We start from the raw sequence: 10095 nt of genomic DNA, 5'->3' as shown, positions 1-10095 counted from the left end.
TTCCGGCGACGGTTACGGGATAGGGGTGCTACACTGAGGGTTAAGAACATACCTGTCCAAAGTGTCCATTTCACAACACTTACCCAAAACGTCACTTATATCTTAAGTGCTCTTCCATTAAACTAGAAATTTCACCCATTGAACACATCGGAATACAAATCGGATAATTTGCACATAAGTGCCACATATGTAATCAAGAAATCATGTAACCCGCCCCTAAGTGAACTCGGACTCAACTCAATGAGCTCAAGCGTTCGCATCCATAAATGAACTTGGATTCAACTCAACGAGTTCGGATGCGTAGTTACATCTCACGAACTCGGACTCAACTCAACGAGTTCGGACATTTGCATCCATAAGTGAACTCGGACTCAACTCAACGAGTTCGGATGCTCAACCATCCTAGTGACATGTCACTTGTATCCTAATCTATTCCTAAGGTTCAAACGGGCTTTTTCCCTCGATCTCACATTTGCTGTCTTCCATGGAATATCGGAACCGATACTCGGTAGCAATTCATATTTATCAAGTAGTAAACATAATTTGCATATTACTCAACCTTAACCACAAAGCATAATATTTCACGATTAAAAATCAGCATATCATATAATTAACATTAATAACTTAAAAATAACATTTATGCTACATTATTTACACATGAACTTACCTTGGTACCAAAATATAAAGATTTTGCAATTTAGTCCACAATCTTTTCTTTTCCTCGATCACGACTTGAATCTCGTTTTTCTTGATCTATAATACCAAATTAATCTTATTTAATACATACATTCATCAAAACAGCATTTAATACGAACTTTAAAAAAATTACACTTTTGCCCCTAAACTTTTGCATAATTACACTTTTGCCCCTAGGCTCGGGAATTAAACTTTATTCCTTATTATTATGTTTTATAACATGCTGATCACTTTTCCCTTCTATGGCAACATCAAATTCTCTCTCTAACATATACTTGTGACTATTAGGTATTTTTGCCGATTAAGCCCTTTTACTCGTTTTCACTAAAAACTGAGTAGCACAAGTTGTCTAACATAATTTAAAACCCCATATTCTATCATAAAACATCAAAATACACAAATTTCACCTATGGTTATTTTTCCAAATATAAACCCTAGGTTGAATTATTGCTAGCATAAGCTTAATCGAGCTTCCGGGATTCCAAAAACGTAAAGAACATTAAAAACGGGGCTTGGAATCACTTACTATGGAGCTTAGAAGCTTGAAACAAACCCTAGCTATGGAGAACCCTTAAAATTTCGGCCTAATGAAGAAGATGGACAAAAATTGGCTTTTAATTTTGTTTTTAATTCATTTTAATAACTAAATGACCAAAATACCCTTACTACTAAACTTTCCAAAAATTCCTTCCATGTCCTAATTTTGTCCATGAACTTAAAATCGGTCAAATTGCTATTTAAGACCTCCTCATTAATATTCCAAAACAATTTCATACTAAAAACTTCTAGAATGCAAGTTTTGCAACTTATTCATTTAGTCCCTACTTTCAATTTAAGCACTTTAGGCATAGAATTTCATCATGAAATTTTCACACAATCATGCAATCATATCATAAACATCAAAATCATTGTAAAATAATTATTTCTATCTCAGATTTGTGGTCACAAAACCACTATTCCGATTAAGCCCTAATTCAGGATATTAAAACGGCATTATTGTACGAAATGGCCTTGGCGCCTACATGTTGAGTGTAGATCCAAATGTGGCGCATGCATCTTAGTTACTTGAGTATGCATATATAATACCTTTTCACCGATTGGTGGTAGATTTTTAATTGGAAGAGTTTTTTGTAGGGCAACAAATCACGAACAAGCAGGACTACTGGAAACACAAAAATATAAATATACTTTTTCATGCATTTTTTAAATTAAATTCATGTAGTTTCGGTGTAATTTTTGTCGAAAAATATAATATAATTATAAAATAATTAAATTTTACTCAAATTATTAAAATATTTAATTTTAATTAATTTTATAATAATTTTTCATAAACTGTGATTTAATTTCAATAGATTTGCACAAAGGGTCAAAATTGATTCGACAGACACTACTACAAGCGTAAAACTAGGAAGTGATTTTTGAAGCATCGAGGCGAATTAGTTTCTCAGCCTAAGATGGTCCAATGGATGAGTATTAATACATAATATAATTAATTTTAATTTTAATCCAATTTATTTTGGGTTAAATAATTATTATTAATTAAATTATGAAAATAGGTCCAATTGTGTTAAACCGAAAGACTGATCCAATCGAGCACATGGGCTACCCAAAATCGTCCAACATGCTGACCCAATCAGTTTAAATTAGCTAATTATTTAACTTGCAAATCAACTTAAATTTTCTTTGAAATTGCATTCAAACCCCTCCATTTATAAAGCTTTTGTTGACTTGCCCTAGCTAAATTTAGCAAGTTTGAAACATTCAAACTTTCCACATGAGTGGCCGGCCAAGGGGGGGTCTATGGCTACTGAATTTTCACTATTTTTCAGCAACCAATCTGACCTAATGATACCCCTCTTTGCTACTTATTTCAACACACCTCTCACACCTTTCATTCTTCACTTCTCTCTCATTTTCTCTCATCCAAACCTTCCTTTGCTTTCCATTTTCCCTTCCATTCCCTTGCCGATTTCCCCTCTTGGAAAAGAGCCATTCAACCACCTTGGGTAGCAACATTCAAGTGCTTATAGAAGCCTTGGTTCAACAAGAATAAGTGGAGGAGGAATGAAACAAACTAGTCAAGCTTCGGAGAAACACCGGATTTGATTCTAGTTTCCTATCCTTTAATTTTTATTGTTTTTGTTATGCACATATCTATGAATATTTGTTTTGTTGTTATTTTAAATTTAATTAACATGGCTTAAATTTAATTCGTGTTAGGTTGAATGCATTTCATCCAATCAAGTCATTAAAATTATGTTTGTGTTGTTATAGGTCTTGACAAATTGTTTGATTAAGTAAAACCATGATTATGTTATTCTTACATTACAATTGTAAGGTAACTAATGAATTAATTATTAATCGTGATGAAGTTGTAATTAATTGACATAATACTTAATCAGTGCATGTTTAATCTTCTAAGGTAGCTGAAGGTTAAATTAGCGACGGTATTAAACGATACATTAGCCTTGCATAACTTGGAAGATTATTGTGATTAAACTGTTTTAATGTAGGAATATATTGTTGTCTCACTTAATTTTTTTACTTATTTATTTAAAGTGATTAATTGTTTGAGTTGGCATAGTAATATGTTCAAGAGATTAGTTAATTTAATAAGTTTGTATGTGCTATAATTAACAAATTACCAAGTTGCCGTGAATTTATTCATAACAACATGAACATTGTTTTAGTAATATTAAGTTAAGAAACGTAATTAATCTAACACAATTATGTCATCTTGATTAAAACCATCTTTTGAAATCGTGCATTAGAAATTTTATTTTTATTTTATTTTACTTAGTTAAATTTTAGTTTTTAATCACTTTATCAAAATCAAAATATTTTCAACAACCAAAGTGTTTTTAATTGCATTTCATAAATATTTTCTTTGCACAGTTCCTGTGGGTACAATAACTCGATATTTACGTGTTACCTTATTACTTGTTGCGATTGTGTACACTTGCACATTTTCATCGTTCCATGTTTTTGGCGTCGTTGTCGGGGACTGTTTTAAAAGTCATTATTTGTGAATTTGTTAATTTTGCATTTTGGTTTATTTTTTCTGTTCAATTTTAACTTAATTAATTTTCTTGTGTTTGTTTCAGGTGTTTATGAGTATTGATCGAATTATCGATTTTCTCCCTGTAGACCTTGAGATTGAAAGAACTTTTGGACAATGAAGAAGACAAACAGTTCATATAAGGATTGAAGAGATGAACTAAGAAAATCTGAATCAAGGAAGTAGAGCAAACCCTACTCAAAATCCTATCCTTATTGTTGATGATAGAGATAGTGCTCTAAGATAGTATGGCATGCTAGTGTTTGATGATCTTAATTCGAGTTTTAGGAGACCTGAAATCGAGGCACAACAATTTGAGATGAAGCCGGTTATGTTCCAAATGCTTTAAATAGTGGGCCAATACAGTAAAATGCCTATTGAAGATCCTAACCTTCAAATAAGACTATTTCTAGACGTGAGCGATTCTTTCAAGTTAGCTGGACTAGGCGAAGAAGTACTACGATTAAAGTTTTTCCCATATTCGCTAAGGGACATAGCTCGAGCCTGGTTGAACTCATTGCCACCATATTCCATTAGCACATGGCAAGAGTGAGCAGAAAGATTCCTCATGAAGTATTTCCCACCTAGCAAGAATGCTATGTTGAGGAATGAGGTCACTACTTTCCAAAAAATGGATGACGAGTCCTTGTATGAGGCATGGGAAGGTACAAAGAATTATTCCAGAAGTACCCTCATCATGGAATCCCGTATGGCATCCAACATGAGACGTTCTATAATGGTCTCCATGCTCACACGAGAATGGTAGTGGACGCTTCTGCTAATGTTGCTCTCCTTTCTAAGTCTTATAACGAGGCTTATAAAATCATTGAGAGGATTACTAGCAAGAATTATCAATGACCAACCAATCGAGTAGCGTCAAGAAGACGAGTAGCTGGAGTACATGAAATGGACGCTCTCACTTCACTTGCATCTCAGGTATCCTTAATATCATCGATGCTTAAAATTTTTACCACTAATAGGCTTAATAATTTTGTAGCTCCGCCACCGAATCAATTCGAAAATGTGGCCTGTGTTTATTGTGGGGAAGGACATTCATTTGAAGAATGTCCATCAAACCTAGAATCTGTGTATTACATGGGTAAGTAGAACCAAAATCGACGAAGGCAAGGATTGCAATGCAATTTCTATAACCCATCTTGGCAAAACCACTCTAATTTCTCTTGGAGTAATCGAGGGGTTAGACCCAGTAACACTTATGCCCAACCTAGATCGACCCAACCATCTATTTTTACCCAACAAGTTCAGAAGCAACCTCAAGTTGAATCTTCTGATGGCTTAGAAAACTTGTTGAAGGCATACATAGCCAAAAATGATGCCTTGATCCGAAGCCAAGCAACCACATTGAAAGATTTGGAGAACCAAATGGGCTAGTTTGCAACTGAACTTAGGAACCGACCACAAGTTGCTTTGCCTAGTGATATGGAGAATCCAAGAAATCTAGGGAAAGAGCATTATAAAGTATTGAAATTGAGGAGCAGAAAGACATTAAAGCCCAACATTTTCGAAGTTGAAGAAGAACCAACTGATGCTTAAGACTCAGTGGAAGTTCAACTGGGTGTTGAAATTTCAGCTTCACCGAAACCAGAATCTACAAAATATAATAAGGTAACTTCTGGACCAGTCAAGTTTGATAAACTAACGACTTTTTTAGATGCAAAATTTCCACGGAAGATGAATTAACCAAGTCCAGTAAAGAACCCTCCACCACCCTACCCTCAAAGACTTCAGAAGCAGAAGTAGGAAGTTCGGTTCAAGAAATTTCTAGACGTACTCAAAAAAATTTATATCAACATTCCGTTGGTAGAAGCACTTGAACAAATTCCGAATTACGTCAAATTCATGAAGGATATCTTGTCTAAGAAACGAATACTAGGAGAATTTGAGACGGTAGCCCTGACTAAGGAATAAGTGCATATCTTGAAGACCAACTACCCCCAAAGTTTAAGGATCCTGGATGTTTCACCATACGTTGCAACATTTGACCAACGTATTGTGGTAAGGCACTATGCGGTTTGGGTGCAAGCATTAAGTTGATGCGCATTTCCATATTCAAAAAATTGAGGATGGTAAAGTTAGACCTACTACGGTTACACTTCAATTAGTAGATCGATCTTTAGCACATCTAGAAGGTAAAATCGAGGATGTATTAGTACGTGTAGATAAATTTATTTTTCCTATTTTAGACTTTGAAGCAGATAAAAAGGTGCCAATCATCTTGGGAAGGCCTTTTCTAGCAAATGGAAGGACCCTTATTGATGTGTAGAAGGGCGAGCTTATTATACGTGTCAACATTTAATGTTTTTAAGTCTATGTGATTTCTTGACATAGTTGATGATTGTTTTACAGTATCCGAGTTAGAGGAATTAATCATGGAAAAGGATCTCAACTATGTTGAGGACCCATTAGAGAAAATTTTAACATCAGACCCTCCAAGTGATGAAGAGGGGAAGGAATACTTAGCTTTGCTAGAAGCTAAGCAAAGGGGATTGAATCCGCAATCCCACTTTGAATATTTGGAGTTAGGAAGTAGGGATTATACTCAGCCAAAAGTGTCAATTGAGGAGCCACCTAAATTAGAACTCAAGGTACTTCCCTCACATTTAAAATATGTTTATTTGGGTAACACTTCTACTTTGCCTGTGATTGTTTTAGCAGAATTGACCGAAGAGCAAGAAAAAAAACTCATCCTAGTATTGAAAAAATTCAAAAAGGCTACCAGATGTACCATAGTCGATATTCATGGCATTAGCCCATCTGTTTGTACGCACAAGATCATCCTGGAATATAGAGAGAAAGGGACAATTGATGCACAGCGAAGATTGAACCCCATCAAGAAGGACGTGGTAAAGAAAGAAATCATTAAGTGGTTAGATGCGGGTATAATTTATCCCATCTTAGATAGTTTATGGGTAAGTTTGGTCCAATGCATGACAAAGAAAGGAGGTATTACGGTCGTTGAGAATGAAAATAACGAATTAATACCAACTAGAACGGTTAGAGGATGGAGAATTTGCATAGATTACCGAAAGTTGAACAAGGCGACTAGAAAAAATTATTTTCCTTTGTCGTTATTGGACCAAATGCTGGATAGACTCGTGGGGTGAGACTATTCTTGTTTTATCGATGGATACTCGGGGTATAATTAGATTACAGTATCGCCAGAAGATCAATACAAGACAACATTCACATGCTCGTATGGTAATTTGCATTTAGACGCATGCCATATGGATTATGTAATGCACCTGCTACATTTCAAAGATGTATGATGTTTATTTTTACTAACATATTTGAGAAGTATTTGGAAGTGTTTATGAATTATATTTCAGTGTTTGGAGACACTTATGATGATTGCTTAGCCAATCTAGCTAAGGTACTAAGGTGATGCGAAGAAACAAACTTCATACTCAATTGGGAAAAGTTCCATTTTATGGTACGAGAAGGTATTGTTCTAGGGCATCAGATAACAAGGCATGGAATCGAGGTGGATAAAGCAAAGGTAGATGTTATTAAGAAAATCTGACCTCCAACATCTGTAAAGGGTGTTAGGAGCTTTTTGGGCCACGTTGGTTTCTATCGAAGATTTATCAAGGTATTCTCCAAAATTGCTAAGCCCTTATGCAAATTATTAGAGAAGGTCATGATGTTCAAATTTGATGAAATGTGCTTAAGAGCTTTCAATGATTTGAAGAGTGAGTTAGTTTCAGCACCAATTATCGTCAAACTGGACTAGGATTTTCCATTTGAACTGATATGTGATGAAAGTGACTTCGCGATAGCTGTGATGGGCTAATAAAGGAACAAAGTTTTTCATCCTATCTACTATGCAAGTTGGACCCTGATGGGATAATAGAGAAAGAGTTACTTGCTAGTGTGTTTGCTTTTGACAAGTTTTGATCTTATCTTGTAGGTACCAAAGTGACTGTTTATACAAATTATTCGACAATTAAGTATTTAGTTGCCGAGAAGGATGATAAGTCAAGATTAATCCGATGGGTACTTCTATTTCAAGAATTTGATCTAGAAATTTAAGATCGAAAAGGGGTAGAAAATCAAGTAGCAGACCACTTGTCCAGATTGGATCTGCAAGAAGGAAATTCTCCACTTATACCCATTGAGGAGATATTTCTAGACTATCACATACTTAAGGTAAATCATGTCCATAATACCCCTTGGTTTGCTGATTTTGCTAACTATTTAGCTTGTGGTTTGATGCTGGTTGATAAGGCATATCAACAAAAGAAAAAGTTTTTTCATGATGTGAAGAACTATTTTTAGGAAGAACCATACTTATTCAGAAAGTGTGCAGATCAAATGATTAGGAGATGCGTGGAACAAAATGAAGTACATAAGATTTTATATTATTACCACACAGCTCTGAATGGGGGAAACTTTGGAGGTACACGTACTTTGGCCAAGGTATTGCAAGCTGGATTGTTTTGGCCAATACTATTCAAAGACATGTATGCTTACGTAAAGAGTTGTGATTGATGGCAAAGGGTTGGAAACATCACGAATAGAAATGAGATGGCCCGAACAAATATCTTTGAGGTGGAATTATTCAATGTTTGGGGTATTGACTTCCTTGGTCTTTTCCCTTCGTCTTTCAATCACAAGTACATGTTGGTAGCAGTAGACTATGTGCCTATGTGGGTTGAGACTAAGACATATCTGATGAATGATGCCAAGGTTGTGATGAAGTTCTTGCAGAAACATCTTTTCACAAGGTTTGGAACTCCTAGGGCCATCATCAGTGGTGAGGGTTCCCATTTTGTGAACAAATGGTTGAAATGGTTATTCGACAAATATGGAGTGAAGCACAAGGTTTCCACAGCTTACCATCAGTCGACAAATGGGCAAGCTGAACTGGCAAACAATAAGATAAAAGGCATACTCGAGAAGTTAGTTTTTTTCAAATTGACGAGATTGGTCCAAAAGACTAGACGATGCTTTATGGGCCTATAAAACAACATACAAGACACCTTTAGGGATGTCACTCTATAGGTTGATTTTTTGGAAAACCTATCATCTGCCCTTGGAGTTAGAACACAAAGCTTATTGGGCTCTCCAGCAACTTAACTTGGATCTTAAGCTTGCTAAAGAGAAACGAATGCTTCAACTCAATGAGTTGGAAGAGTTTTGAATGTTCTCATACCAGAATGCCAAGCTATTCAAGGAAAGAATTAAAAGATGGCATGACAAGCACATTCGAGTTCGAGAATTTGAAGTAGGTCAGCAAGTCTTGTTATTCAATTCCAGATTAAGGTTCCTTCTAGGTAAGTTAAAATCACGTTGGTCCAGTCCATTTACGGTTCACCAAGTTTTTCCATATTGAGTTGTCGAATTCAAGGTAAGAGAGGTAATTTTCGAGTCAATGCCCAACACTTAAAACATTAATGAGGGTATAAAATTGAGCGGGATAAAATCTCCTTCATTTTATTAGATATTTAATTTTTCTCACTTTCTTTTTAAATAAATGATTTAGGGTATATTTCCAGGATTAGTATGTTTAAATAAATTCTGTCTAGGAGATTGGAACTTAAGCGGGACCCTTGTGACCCCTCCAATCTTTCTTGGGAATTGATTTTAACATAATCTTTCGAGCAATTATTCCCTAAATGAAAAAGTAAATTTTTAGTTTTTCAAATAAAAAGGTCAATTTTGATCCAAGTTTTAATTGTAGCTCAATTTTTAAATTTTCTTTAAGTGTAGGTACTTAATTGAATTATTTACAAAATTTTGTTGCTCTTTTTGTAAATATTAAAACTTAGCTGTCTCTTTTTGTAAATATTTTTAAAGGCAGCTAAAATAAAAGTTTTAAATTTATTTTTTTAATAAATAAGATGCTAATAACTAATATATAATTATATTTATTATAATATATATTAATTATTATCAACTTTGCATAGAATTACGATTAGTTTAAATTTGATCATATTTTAATTAATAGTTTTTATTTTACTAAATTAATAGCAAATAATATTTTAATATGTATCATATTAATTGTTAATTGTTATTAACTTTTTATGGAATTAGTACTTAGAATATTTTATTATTAAATCGTTGTAAGAGTTCTAATTAAATTCTTTTCTTTCTTCACTATAAATTCTACCAACTCTCTCCACCATTCACATCACCTTAATCAATTACACCAAACACTCACCATCGGCACCCTTAGTAGCCTCATCGCCCAGTAGCCACCCTCGCGCGCACCTCACAACTTGCTCCCTTGCGCGTCTCGCTAGCTTGCCCGACGCCCCTACCTGCTGCTTCCTCTTGCACTCGCTCGACGCACCTACCCGTGCACTGGCCTAACAACTGCT

General features: G+C 34.8%; 1 non-coding gene across 1 annotated transcript; it reads right to left on the bottom strand.

The window, feature by feature from the left end:
• Positions 1 to 4352: 4352 nt before the first annotated feature.
• On the bottom strand, positions 4353 to 4458 carry LOC121208412 (small nucleolar RNA R71). Its single transcript, XR_005903433.1, has one exon. It is a non-coding gene; the product is annotated as a small nucleolar RNA R71 (small nucleolar RNA).
• Positions 4459 to 10095: the final 5637 nt, after the last annotated feature.

The sequence above is a fragment of the Gossypium hirsutum genome, chromosome A01 (assembly GCF_007990345.1).
Source record: "Gossypium hirsutum isolate 1008001.06 chromosome A01, Gossypium_hirsutum_v2.1, whole genome shotgun sequence".
NCBI classification, from domain to species: domain Eukaryota; kingdom Viridiplantae; phylum Streptophyta; class Magnoliopsida; order Malvales; family Malvaceae; genus Gossypium; species Gossypium hirsutum.
This window is presented reverse-complemented; position numbering and strand designations above follow the sequence as displayed.